General features: G+C 40.3%; 1 protein-coding gene across 4 annotated transcripts in view; it reads right to left on the reverse strand.

Annotated features, from left to right (window-relative positions):
* The window catches only part of APBA1 (amyloid beta precursor protein binding family A member 1), a 197,332-nt gene that overhangs the window by 80,579 nt on the left and 102,257 nt on the right, over window positions 1–14,496 (reverse strand). The gene's annotated exons all lie outside the window — the stretch shown is intronic.

Genomic DNA, 14,496 nt, shown 5'->3' on the forward strand with positions numbered 1-14,496 from the left:
CAAGAGAATTACTTCTTTCAGCTCATCATGTTATCAAAAAGTTAACAGGGGAAGGAAACATTGTGGGCAAAGGCAAAAATTACTTTCCCTTCAAAATGATTTGTGAACAATCAAGAAACCCATAGTAGTTCACAGGCCACGTTGATTAGACTGTAAAGAAGCAGTGTGTCTCCAGCAAAACCTCTTCTTCTAGTTACTAATTTCATTTAGGGCCCAAATAAGGGAAGATGTATGAGATCCAAATGTGGTGTTCTAAGACCTATGGCCTTAGAACATCAAGGGGAGATGTGAGTTTCTAAAGGAACTTATCAAAATATTATTATTTTAACATAAGATTAATAAAAAATTACTACCCCAAAGGTCTATAGTATTTTTCCCTGCCAAGTATCCAAAATCCAGTGTGTGTCTTACACTTACAGCATATCACAATTAGGAGGAGCCACATTCAAGCGTTTGATAGCCACATGTTGGACAGTGCAGTTCCAGATCTTCCTTCTGGGCTCCCTCCTATTTTTTCTTTTACAGAATAATTTAGCTGTGTTCAAGTGCTTCTGAAAGTATATATTGTTACCTACTTCTATCACCCTGTTCAACAAACAAAAGGCCCTTCAATGGCAAGAACTGTGCCTCTTAAATAATGAGAGATTATGGTCACTGTCACCTAGGATCAAGTCCTATGCTGCCTGGTCCTTGGTCTCCCTGGCAGTCCGTCTCTCCACATCCCTGCCTCCCTCAATCTGTCTTCTGCTCTCATATCCTTTGGAGTTGCAAATGTATAGTCATGGTCCCTGCTCCCTTTTCCCCTTTGGTCACCCCAAATCTCACCCTCCCATTCCCTTTCTGTGCCCCTCACAATAATCCTTGGGGGCATGGCCATAGCTAACCAATAGATCCTGTCCCTTAGCAACCAAGGCCCTCACTGCAGAAAACAGAAATTGAAGTTGTTCAAAGTTTTCAAACAGGCAACAAGGATCAGGAGAAGCCAGGGGATGTAAGAACAGAGGGAACTTTTTTGCCTTATTAGGAGGACAGCTGGGCAGGGGGGAAGGAACCACAGGAACTAGGGGACAGAGTCAGAAGCAGGATAGTGGAGAGGTTAGGCACACATACTGAGTCGGTCTGCCCAGACCAAGTCTCAGTTCCAACACTCACCAGCTATGTGACCATGGGCCGTCATTTAACCTTACTGTCTGTCCTTCACTTTCCTCTTCTTCAAATGGGAGTAATAATAAAACTTACCTCATGGAGTTATTATGAGGATTAAATGAGTTAATATAGCACTAAGTATAGGAATAAAATATACTTTGCAACCCATAGGGTATATAGCACCAAGACTGACCCTAATATATACTATGGACTTTGGGTAATAATGTCTTAATATGTTCAGCAATTGTAGCAATTATACCTCTCATGTACGGGATGATAATGGTGGGGGAGGTGGTATGGTGGGTTAATGTGGGAACTGCTGTATTGTCCATTACAGTTTGCTGTGAACCAAAAACTACTCTAAAAAAAAATTACAGAACACACACAAAAATGAAGCTGCCCACATGGAAGCTTAATCACCATGCGAGTTGGTCACAACTCCAACACTGTGATATCACTGTCCCAATCCCAAAACCTGGTGGGTGCAGATGTGGGTGACAGCAACCCACGTGGAGAGCCACTTCCCCACTGCCTGGCTCAAAGCCTGCCTGGTGATACTGTGTGTGACTGCTCTTTCTGGAGCCCCCTGCCAAGTCTGCCCCCGCATTGCGGCCTCTGGCTCACAAAGTGCCTGCTCACCCAGAGGTAGTACTCAGCTCACATTTGCCATTGTGACTTCCAAGTCTGCGCACTCTTACAGCTTTTCCTCATCTATGAAATGGCCAGTGAGGAGTAGTAATTTGAACGTATTGAAAATTACCATTCAGAGGAATTTACATACAGACTCACTCACAAGTAGGTGAAGTGAAAAGACTGGAAACAAAATGTTCACCCTTAGGAAATTGGTAAAATATACTATAGGGTGTCCATGGGATAGAATTCTACAAAACGCAAAAGACGGTGTTCTTTGTGACAGAGACAGAAGGAACTCTCTGGATCCATTATGTTCAAGCAAGGTCAGACGTGTGTAATGAATACAGTAGTCCCCCTTATCTTTGGGGGATAGATTTCAAGACCACCAGTGGATGCTTGAAACTGTGGATAGTACTGAAGCCTGTATATAACATTCCTTGTTATATCTGCATAACTATTATGAAGTTTATAAATTAGGCATAGTATGAGGTTAGTTAGTATAAATAATAATAATAAAATACAACTGTAATAATATATTGTAATGAAAGTATGTGAATATGGTGCCTCTTTCTCTTACACATGCACATATGCATGCAAGCACACAAATCTCATGGTACTGTAATTTGTCCTGTGCTATGTTTTCAGACCTCAGTTGCCTTAGTGTGATAACGGGAAGTGAAGCCCTGCATTGGGAGGATTGCTGTGCTGTCTAATATAGAGTAGAAGAGGAAAAGAATAGATGTGTATAAAAATCTATGAGAGGCTAGGTAAGGAACTAACACCAGTGACCACTTCTTTTGTGGGAAGCAGGAGAAGGAATGAGAACTGGGGAGATGGGATCTGGGGTGAGATGGAGGCTTTGCACCATATGCCTTTTATACTTTTTAATGTTAAAACCATGAACCCATTAAAAAAAACTAAACATGTAATGAAAATACTGCCTATTTTACAATGTTGGTGATTACTTTACAAACTACAGAGTGATTGGGAAAATGTGTCCTGCTGTCCTGTGGAGGAAGGTCTGTGTGGCAGGGCTGATGAGCAGAATCCCTGTCAAAGCTCTGTCGTGTTGCTGATGGAAATTCTCATCATGTGTCAGGGTTCTTGCGGCCATGCTGGTCCTTACCCTCTGTATCTCTTTAATCCTCACAGTTCAAGGGTGATGTCTCTGTAGACAGGCTGCAGGGGTGGGAGTGGTAAGGACTTTGAGAATTGCAGCCCTTTTGTGGGAAAGTCTAATCCAGATTGCGATCATTCAAGTTTACTCTCTAGAAACTCAGGTTTATCAGTTCACTGATGGATATAAGTAATAGAAATTTAGATCTGAAAAGGTTGGGAAAGCCTAACAAGCCCCCATTTTATAGATAAGGAAACCAGGCAGTGGAGAGGTTACGTAGCTTGTGCACACTCACTCCTGTATTAATGAAGCTAGCACTAGAGAGCCTGTTGCCAGACTCTTTCCACACCTCCTTCCATTCTTCCAGCACAAGGCCTTTGTATTCATTACAAAGAGTACAAGATCCAATTGTAGGAAACGAATCTACTAAATGAAAGAAAGCAATTACAAAAAGATGTTTGGTTAAATGATATCAAAGAAAAGGAATTTGAAATATGCAAACAGCTCAACTGATTGACTTGTCATCCTCCCTGCTAGAGAACATTTGACTTCCCTATATCCTGGACACACATGTTCTCTGTGGGAAGAGTCCAGGGGATACCTGTCATGTATACATACTTATTTGGAAACAGTGTGACAGTAATGGTTTGTTATCTACCAAGATTTGGGCTCACCCTCCATGCTATGGTTTAAATGTCCCTCCAAAACTCAAGTTGAATGTCACTGCTACTGTAACAGCATTAAGAGGTGAAACCTTAAGAGGGGATAAGGTCATGAGGGCACAGCCCATGCGAATGGATAAGGCTGCTATTGTAGGAATAGGTTAGTTATTATGAGCCTGGGACCCGGATGAAAGGATGAGTTTGACCTCATTTTTCTCACTGTCTTGCATTACACGTCCTCCCTTGGTGATGTCCTCTGCCATGTTATGAGTCAGCAGAATGACCATCACCACATGTGTAATGGTTAATTTGAATTTTCAACTTGATTGCTTTAAGAGATGCAGAGGATTAAGGGTGTGTCAATGAGGGTGTGTCTAGGAGTGATTGGCATGCAGGATAGCCAATTGAAATGGAGAACTTCCCTAAGTGTGGCAGCACCGACGAATAGGATGATGGCTTGGATGGAATACAAGTTGGAAGAAAAAGCTCCATTCTTTTTGAATGGGTTCTTAATTGCTGCTTAAGTCCTCTGAGGATATTGGACTCTTGCTTCTTCACTCTCCCAAAGTGGACTCTGCCAATGATTCCCCAGAGCCTTTGGTAGACTGGGGTAGCACCATTGATCCCTCTTCTTCTGGGGCTCTAGCCTTTTGGACTGTGCATCTACTGGTTCTTCCAGCTGTCTAGCCTGCAGACAGCCATTGTGGACTATCCAGCTTGTAGTCTTGTAAGCCAACCTAATAAGTCCCCTTTTTATAATTATACTTCCTGTTGATTCTGTTCCTCTAGAGAACCTGACTAATACAACATGCCAGCACCATGCTCTTGAATTTTCCAGTCTCTAGAACCATAAGAAATTAATCTCATTCTTTATAACTTACCCAGTCTCAGGCATTCAGTTATAGCAGCAGAAAACCAACTAAGACACTCCATATGTGGAACTGTCACTAAAAGCTACATTTGCAAGCTCTCCTTGTCTCTAGATAAGGCCATGAATAGTTCTCCTCAAAGGAATGGAAGTGAGGATGGCATTTCTGGGTCAGATCATGTAAGCAGTGAGATTGCCTTTTCTATAGTCTCTTTCCTTATCCTCTAGTTAAATGCAGAAGATTCAGAAACCTGAGAATACTAGAATAATAGAAGGAAGTGAGCTGGGTCCCCAAATCAACCATGTGGAAAAAACTGTCTACTAACTAGAAATGACCTGCCACTGTTAGGAATTAGCTTATAATGGGTTGCACCAATAAAAAATTTGAAGTTTATGTTAACCTAATAAATCAATGCATAGGTATATTTCAGTGGGGCCTGGAAATAAATCATTAACTTTCAGCTTTAAAAAAGAAATACGAATGCTGGGAGTAAATATACTTTTTTTCCCACTGTTTTTCTGGCAGGGGGCTCTTCTAGGGCACAGTTTCCTCCATAACTCTGCACAATATATTGGAATTTATTGACTTAATTTAGACAATGGCTATTGACTTCCTGCTATGAAAGATGAGAATTTAGTTTAATCTCTCCTTTTTCCTTTTGCCTTCCAATGCTTAGTAACTATATTTTTATTGACTACTTCTGTAATTTTAAGTATCTTTATAATTGGTATCTTGATTTTTTCACTGTAAATGATACAACATTTTATCTTTCTACTTTATCTTTACTCTTCTACCTCCCACCTGCTGTCCACCATAGTTTTACTTTTTGTTTGTCAATATAACATTTATTTTATGATATGTAACCACAAGCAAGGCTTGTATACTTTGTCCATAGGCTGACTTGAAAGGCTGAAAACCAATAAAGGGCCATTAATTTATTATGACTACATATGTAATGTTCACCTGGGTGCCAAGGAGACTGGTATGACTGTATTTTTGTCTCCATAAATACAATATCATGGGTCATTCAAAGGAGAAGTTTCTAGCATCTTGTTCAAATAGAATGTTTTCCCCTAACATTCCATCAATTGCTTTAAAGCATGCCATATTTTAGTTTATTTAAGATTCAGACATGACCAACTTTAATTTTTTTTTTAAATTTTAAAGCCCTTGGGTTTTCTTTCATCTTATTGAACAACAAAAAAGTACGGTTTTACCATGACTTCAGGTTTTCCCTTGTATCAATCAAATTAAGTGAGAAATGGATCCCTCTTTACTTAGCAGACCTCTTTTTGGTCTACTATTTAAAGTAGACCAAAGTCTTAGTTCTCCAAGGTAGACTGTGTTCCCAAATCTGATTCACAACTATCAGTGGTGATTTTCCCTTTAATGGTCTCTTGGTACACTTCTTCTTGGATCCCTTGACTATTTCTTTTTCATTTTCTTCCTTTTTTTGGAATATATCCTGAAAATTTTTCTATAAAATTTGGAGTCCTTGCATACCTTAAAGTGCTTTGATTAGGCCCTTACTCATTGATCATTCAGCATATAAATCTAAGTTCATAATATTTTTTTTCTTACACTAGAAAGTCGTAATTCCACTGTGCCCTTACTTCTCATGTGCATATGAATCATCTGGAGGTAAAATGCAGATTCTGATGGGTGGATCTGAGTGAGGCCTGCAGTTCTCTATCTCTTGTAAGTCCCCAGATGATCTTCCTATTGACCTTAGGACCACGTTTGAAAAGTGAGTTCCCTGCATGTAGCCATGGATATATTTTTCTTTTCTTTTTTTTCCCCTGGAGCGGGGGAGAGGGCAATTTATGATAAACCCTCTGTTCTTCCTTTTACAACTTTTGAACCAACAAAGAAAAATGCTGGAGTTACACAAATGGGTACTGTAAGTATCATCTGAAAAGTTGGATTGATGTGTGTCTTTAGATTTGCAGTCAAATTGTTTTAGTGATACTTCACCTCTGCATTAGATAGGTGATCCCACCTCATCACTGGGACATCTGTCAACAACAGGTGTCCTTCACAGGCGCAGGGCCTGCATGGGAAAGCCTCCTGTAGGGTTATTGGCATTCAGACACATCCTGGCTGCATCCTTGATGGAAAAGAGGACCCAGATGGCAACAACCCAACACTCAGCTTCATTCTCCAAATTCACCAACAATTGTCTTCTGGAGAGAAGGGAATGAGGGGCAGGGAGAGATGCCAGGAATGCTATTTCACAATGAATCATGATGCAGGGAAATGGAGTTCCCTCAACAGATGTTATCAGCAGATTTAATTTTGGCCAGTCTGGTAGGGGATTTTAAACTTGAGTTTCCCTGACAACTAATAAGGTGGCCTCTTTTCATAGGCTTATTGGCCACTGAATTTCCTTTCTGAGAACTACCTGATTTTCTATTGAGCTTTACTTTCCTTTATGCACTTGTAGGAGGCTTTTTAATATTAGGGATGTTACATTTTTATCTGTCACACTATTGCAAATATTTTTTCCCGCTATATCATTTGTGGTTTGGCTGGCTTTATAGTCTTTCTTTCCAGAGAGAAAAGTTTGATTTAGTAATACTAACCAGCAAAGACGAGGACTGCTTGGTTGAGATGGAACACATCAGATTCTTGGGTACCTCAGGTTGTTGAAGATATTCTGAATACTCATTGAAAAAGGTCGAAGCTTTTCTTTTCTTTTTTTTTTTTTTCAATTAATGCAGTAAAAAAAGACATGCTAGAATAGTTTTGACCTTTCCCCCTTTGTTGGCAACAATAACCTCATTAAAATCTACTAGTAGTTCTCTAGTTATCTGTATGTCATCTGGCTACTTACATGGGCAGAAAAATTGTAAAATCAATTTAAATAGTTTGGGAAGTGAATGAGGTCACTTCACAATGATTTTAATCTACTGCACTAATTGCACCTAAAGTGCCTGCACACATTTCTCCCAATTAAAAATTCTAATTAAGTGTTGACATCTTTAAAACACCCTGATGATACACCTTGGAGAGTGGGGGAGTCTGGGCTGATTCTTCTTCCTTCATCTGTAGGTGAAAGGATTTTCTTATTTCCCAAGTCCATGGAGCTTAAGGATAAGGGCCTTTGGAGCTTTCCTGGTTTGAACTTCCCAATTGTCAAGCGGCAAGGAAAATGAGAACTACCAAAGGTGCCCCACCTCTCCTAGGAGCCATCCCTACCTTGCCTCCCAGCTCTTTACTCTGAGCAGAAGGTGTCTGTTATTCATCTATGGCTGGCACATACAAGGACCTCAAAGATGTTGTTGAATGTGAGTTACTCAAGGTCATACAACCTATAGGTGTCAAAGCTGCCTTGACCTCTGATCCAGGACTCTAAACTGCCTCACTTTGGAGTAAGAATGTTTGCATTAGAATCCTACCTCTGCCTCCTTACAAGGTGGGTTTCATGACAAAGCATTAACCCTTCTGGAATCTCTTGCTTCCCCTTTCCCTTCTCTGTCTTAAGCACCCTACATATACCTACCACTCCAACCCAATCAGCTTTTGTTCAGGTCACCATATTGCAAATTCCAGCATTGGATATAGTCATATTCCCTCTCTCCAAGCACACTTCTCTCCTTGTTTCCATATCACTTTCTTCTGGTTCTCTTCCCTGGCTGCTCCTTCCCTGTCTCATAGGCTATTTCCATTTTCTCTGCCAGACCTCTCTTCCAGTTTCAGACCTTGAACATTTCTTTTCCCCATCTACTCCCCCAGGTGAGCTCATGCAGGTTTCTGGCTCCTAGGTCATCTATAAGATGACAGCTCTCAGGTTACCACTGTCAGCTCAGACCATTTCCCTGAACTCCTCTGGATACACTCTGCCTTCCTAACAGCTCAGTATGGACATTTGGCAGGTGCCTCAAATTATCAAGTGTAAGAGCAGACTTCTGCTTCCTCCTTCTAAGCCTGTTTCTTCTAACCATCTTCCTCATCACTCTTCTTTCCATTGTTCCCAGAAAACCTTGGCATCAACCTTAAGTCCATTCTCTTACACCCTATATGAAATCTTCCAGCAACTGCTTTCATTTCTACCTTCAAAATTGAGTCAAGACTCAACCACCCATCTCTTCCCTGGGCCATATCCACAGCTTCTTAATTGGCCTCCAGGCTTTCATGATCCTGCCAGAGTGAGTTGGATTATGTGCCTCCTCTGATGATTGCTCATCTCATTCTCCCTCAGCCCTCAAACCTCAAATTCTGCTCTCCCCTAGCCCTCATCTGCTCACACATGGACCTTCTTGCAATTCCATGAAATGCCAGCATCTTCTTTTCACTCTCTATTCCCCCTGCCTAGACAGATCTTGTCCCACATGGCTTATTTCTGCCATGTTTCTGCTCAGATGTCACCTTATGAGGGAAATTCTCTGACAACCTATCTAAAATAGCCATCTCCATCACTATCAGCTACTTTATTTTTTCTTCAGAGCACATTTCACATGAAGAAATACATACTTGCTGGTTCTTTACCTCATTCCTCCTTCTCAGCTGTGTCCCCAGTATCTGGAACAGTGTGTGATATTGAACAAGTGCTCAATAATTTTTTATTGTAATAAGAACTCTTGACATGAGATATAACCTCTTAACAAAAATTTAAACAGTATATAATACAGTACTGTTAACTATAGGTAGAATGTTGTAGAGCAAATCTCTTGAAATTACCCATACACAACTGAAACTTCCTATCTGTTGTACAGCAACTTCCTGTTCCCTTCCCCATGCCCCTGGCACCTACTCTTTACTTCCATAAGTTTGACTATTTCAGATTTTTTTTGGTGATGAATAATATTTCATTGTATGGCTGCACCACCGTTTTTTTAATCCACTCACCTCTCTTGGTTGCTTCCGAGTTTTGGCAATCATGAATAAAGCTGTGATAAACATTCATGTGCCAGTTTTGTATGGACACCAGTTTTAAAGTCAATTGGGTAAATACCAAGGAGACTGAGTGCTGGAACATATGTATGGTAAGAGTATTTTTAGCTCCATTAAGAAAGTGCCAAACCATGTTTCAAGAAAAATCACAAAATTTTAATTATGTTTACTGCTTCCTTTTATTCTCAAAATTGCTCAAATTTGGGTGATAAATTAAATGGTCACTGTATCTAAGACACATAATTTCACTTGATTTATAGGAATTAAGTATTTTGCCTTAGTATTTCTATAGTCTGTAGTTGTATTTCTTTGAACCAAATCAAAATGAATCGCAAATAGCAATTAATCTTCTGAGGACTACTGGGGAGGCCAGAGAGGACAAATGAACCAGTTCTCATTTTCATTGCAGGAGAAATCAGCACAACAAGGTTAAGAGGCTTCTGCAGGCCTCAGCCAGCCAGCTGCAAAGCAGAGTGCAATCAAAATCACTGTGAACTCTGAGTGTACCACCCTCTCAAGACCCAAATCTTTTTTTATTGTCCAATTAGTTAGAGTTCCTTAGCTTCTAAGAACAGCATTGGATGGATTTAAAGAGTATGTATCATGGCAGTCCTGGGAGGGGTGGTGGCTGCTAATTGGAAGAAGCCCTTGATGATTGCCTGAGCCAGGGTTGGGGGCTGCAGGCTGTTGACTTCCCTCTTCTTCCACCACTGCTGTGCTGTGAATTCCCCCAGTCTCTGCCTATATTCTCCACAGTGTGCATCTCACTTTGATTGCTCTGATGGTTCCCTTTCATGGACCGAACAAAGAAGTCTGGAAACTATTAGAATATGGAGAATTACAAGGTGGAGGAAGACTGGATTTTTTTTTTTTTTTTTTGCCCTCTACCTTTCCAAACTGGACCACTGATGGGGCCCACTGTACTTCAGCAGCCCCTCAGTTGTGCTAAACACGAAGTGCATGGGCTCCAGGTTGGGAAGGTAATTTCCTATGTTCTAAGGACTATGCTGTGCACTTAATATTATTTAATCCTTAAAACAACTCTCTGAAGTAGTGCTTGTCCATCTTCAACTTAAACAGGTAGAAATCAAGGAATAGATGGCTTGGGTAACTTTCCCAGGGTCACAAAGCTAATAGGTGGGGATGGGATTAGTTCTTTTATCTTTTCGTTTGTTCCAGAATCTGGTCTTAATAATGAAGCTGTGTCTTTCCATTGTGAAGACAATGACCGACTCTTCACTGGTTAACCTAAGGGGCAAATTGGATCTCTCTGCCATCATTGCTTCCATTCAAGGGAATAGTAAAAAGCACTTTTTTTTTTTTTTTTTTGGGCGCCTGGGACCAAATACTGGATGAGAACAATAAGAGGAGGAAAAGTTTATTTTGAGGCTCACAGTTTCAAGGTCTCAGTCCATAGATGGCTGACTCCATTACTTTGGGCCCCTGGACAGGCAGGACATCATGGTAGGAAGTGTGGTGGGGGAAAGTGGCTCAGGATATGGCACCAGGGAGCAGAGAGAGACTGCTTCACACAAGGACAAAATATAAGCCCCAAAGGCACACACACAACCCCAGGGACTCACTCCCCCCGCCACACCCTATCTACCTACAGTTGTCACCCAGTTAATCCCTATCCGGGAATTAATGCACTGATTAGGTTCAAACTCTCATAATCCAAATCATTTCACATCTGAACTTTCTTGCATTGTCTCACATACGAGCTTTTGGGGGATACCTCATATCTAAACCATAATATATATATATATATATATTTTTTTATTTTATTGTTGGTTGTTCAAAACATTACATAGTTCTTAATATACCATATTTCACAGATTGATTCAAGTGGGTTATGAACTCCCATTTTTACCCCGTATACAGATTGCAGAGTCACATCAGTTACATTTCCATTGATTTACAAATTGCCTTTCTAGTGACTGATGTATTCTGCTGTCTATCCCATTCTCCACTATCCCCCCTCCCCTCCCCTCCCCTCCCCTCCCCTTCTCTCTCCACCCCCTCTACTATAAATCGTTTCTTCCACTTATATAATTTTTCTCCTACCCCTCCTTTCCTCTTATATGTAATTGTGTATAACCCTGAGGCTCACCTTCCAATTCCATGCAATTTCCCTTCTCTCTCCCTTTCCCTCCCACCTATCATCCCTGTTTAATGTTAATCTTCTTCTCAAGCTCTTCGTCTCTACCCTGTCCTTGGTTACTCCCCTTATATCAAAGAAGACATTTGGCTTTTGTTTTTTAAGGATTGGCTAGCTTCGCTTAGCATAATCTGCTCTAATGCCATCCATTTCCCTCCAAATTCTATGATTTTGTCATTTCTTATTGCAGAGTAATACTCCATTGTGTATAAATGCCACATTTTTTTAATCCATTCATCTATTGAAGGGCTTCTAGGTTGGTTCCACAATCTTGCTATCGTGAATTGTGCTGCTATGAACATCAATGTAGCAGTGTCCCTGTAGCATACTCTTGTTAGGTCTTTAGGGAATAGACCGAGAAGGGGAATAGCTGGGTCAAATGTTGGTTCCATTCCCAGCTTTCCAAGAAATCTCCATACTGCTTTCCAAATTGGCTGCACCAATTTGCAGTCCCACCAACAATGAACAAGTGTACCCATTTCCCCGCATCCTCGCCAGCACTTGTTGTTGTTGGACTTCTTAATGGCTGCCAATCTTACTGGAGTGAGATGGTATCTTAGGGTGGTTTTGATTTGCATTTCTCTGACTGCTAGCGATGTTGAGCATTTTTTCATGTACTTGTTAATTGATTGTATGTCCTCCTCTGAGAAGTGTCTGTTCAGGTCCTTGGCCCATTTGTTGATTGGGTTATTTGTTATCTTATTATCTAATTTTTTGAGTTCTTTGTATACTCTGGATATTAGGGCTCTATCTGAAGTGTGTGGAGTAAAGATTTGTTCCCAGGATGTAGGCTCCCTGTTTATCTCTCTTATTGTTTCTTTTGTTGAGAGAAAACTTTTTAGTTTGAGTAAGTCCCATTTGTTGATTCTAGTTGTTAACTCTTGCGCTATGGGTTTTGACATAAATTACAGGCCTCTCAAACTTGATTTCCTGCTGGGTAAAAACGGGCATACATACACAGTATCCATGTTAGTGGCAAGAAAAAATAAAGGATATTTATAAAGTGCCAACTCTTTATATCAAGAAACTTCCTAGTAAAACTAGCTTCTACTGCATTCACATTGTTGTCATTCTTATTTTCAGGCTGAGATGGAACTTTCCTTTTGTAATATCTATAAAAAGAATCCATAAAAGAGTGTGAACAGTACTTTTAGTATTTAAGGTAACTTTAAGGGCTATTTTTAAAACACTTGGAAAACATTTGCTCACATTTCAAAAATCACCATGAAAATTACAAGTCATGCTTAAATATTCCTTATGGCATGTTGCAAAGGACCTTTGCTTATCAACCTTCGGTTGGCTGGGTTCCTGTTACTGAATGTGACTGAAAGTAATATAAAGACAATTAAACATTCTCTATCATTCACCAATTTATTATATATATGCATATAACATAGTTCCGTGTAGTAAGGTGTCTTTAGATGAATTCATGATAACACAAGAAGACTGATAAACAAAATTTATGTGCAGAGCTTGGTGATGAACATCCAACATCCAACAGCCATAGCTCCTCAGTTTCAATCCATGACTCACCTTATACACAGGGGTGCTTGGTTATTTTGCACAACAGGAACCCCCACATACGAATAGCTCTACCATCAGTGCCCAGTGATTGAAAAAGATACCTGATGACTAAATATGCAACTTAGTAACACACTGAAAGAAATTTAAATTGCATAAATTTCAAAAGCATCTACACCTATCTGGAGAACATCTGCACATCCCTGCTCAGAAGATACTATTTATTCAATTGATAGAGAGTTAAAAAAAAATCGGTGTAGATACTTTCAAAGAAGGACCTCCTCAAAACAAACAAACAAGCAAACAAATAAATAAACAAACAAACAAACAAAAACCAGGTCTCCATTTTCCCACCTGCCATTTTCCACACACAGGCTAGAGATCAATGGATGGCTGTTCAAGCAGATCAGAATACCTTGGGGAGGGTCGCTGTGCAGCTTATCACAATTCTAACTTCTCTAGAATTGCTTTCCACATTGACCTTTGTTAGCCTTGTTTATTCCACCTGGCCTTAGCCAACTGAACAATGGTGGGTACCTGATTCATGAGAAGTGGTAGTTCTCTCTGTAGAAATTTAGAAGTGGGACTAAGAGATTTCAATTCTCATTTGGGCTAGTTTCAGGAACAGAGGAATAGAAGTACCAGGAGCTATAATTTTTGTCCTGGCAGCTTGGTGTATGTGGTAACTGGCACAGAAAAATTGAAATAGAGAGCATAATAAAGAGACAGGGGCAGAAAAATCCAAAACCCTAACATAAAACCTGAGTTCTTGGTAGCTTTCCCGTCTGTCCTGTAGCCAGGCTGCACCATTGGCCCTTGGGACCTATAAGATACTTACATATTCTTTACATACGACTTCTCCTAACCTTCTTCCCTCCTTAAGCTATCTTGAACTGGTTTCTATTACTTGCAATATAATTCTAATCCATAGAAAACCAAGAATGTGGCAATTTTTTGGGCAGGGAGACATCTGCTAACTCACAGAAGATGCTTGCAAGTAGTGATAAGGCATTGCATCTTTTTGTTCTTATTATTTATCACATGTTTAGTCTGCCTCTCCCCTTCAATTCTAAATACATTGATGTCAGAGTACAAGTCTGTTATAATTTGAATCCCTAGGGTAACTTTTATAATGTACATGTATTAGATTTTCTTTGCCATGACCAAAATACATGACAAGAACAACTTCAGGGAAAACAAAGTTTATTTTGACTCCTGGTTTCAGGAGCCCTCAAATAATTTTTTCCTCCCCTATACTTGTTCTAGTCAGATCTTTTAGTCCCAGGATGCCATTTGTATTTTTTGACCTCTGGTTCCAGGGATTTAGTCCATGATCAGCTGAGTATATTTTTCTGGGCCCCAAGTGAGGCAGAACATCATGGTGAAAGGGTATGGTGGAGGAAAGCTGCTCCATTCATGGCTACCAGAAAGCAGACAGAGGAAGAGAGAAAGGGATGCAGGGAAGATACACCTTTCCAGGGCATACGCCCAGTTACC

The sequence above is a fragment of the Spermophilus citellus genome (assembly GCF_964194105.1).
Source record: "Spermophilus citellus genome assembly, chromosome: 2".
NCBI lineage: Eukaryota > Metazoa > Chordata > Mammalia > Rodentia > Sciuridae > Spermophilus > Spermophilus citellus.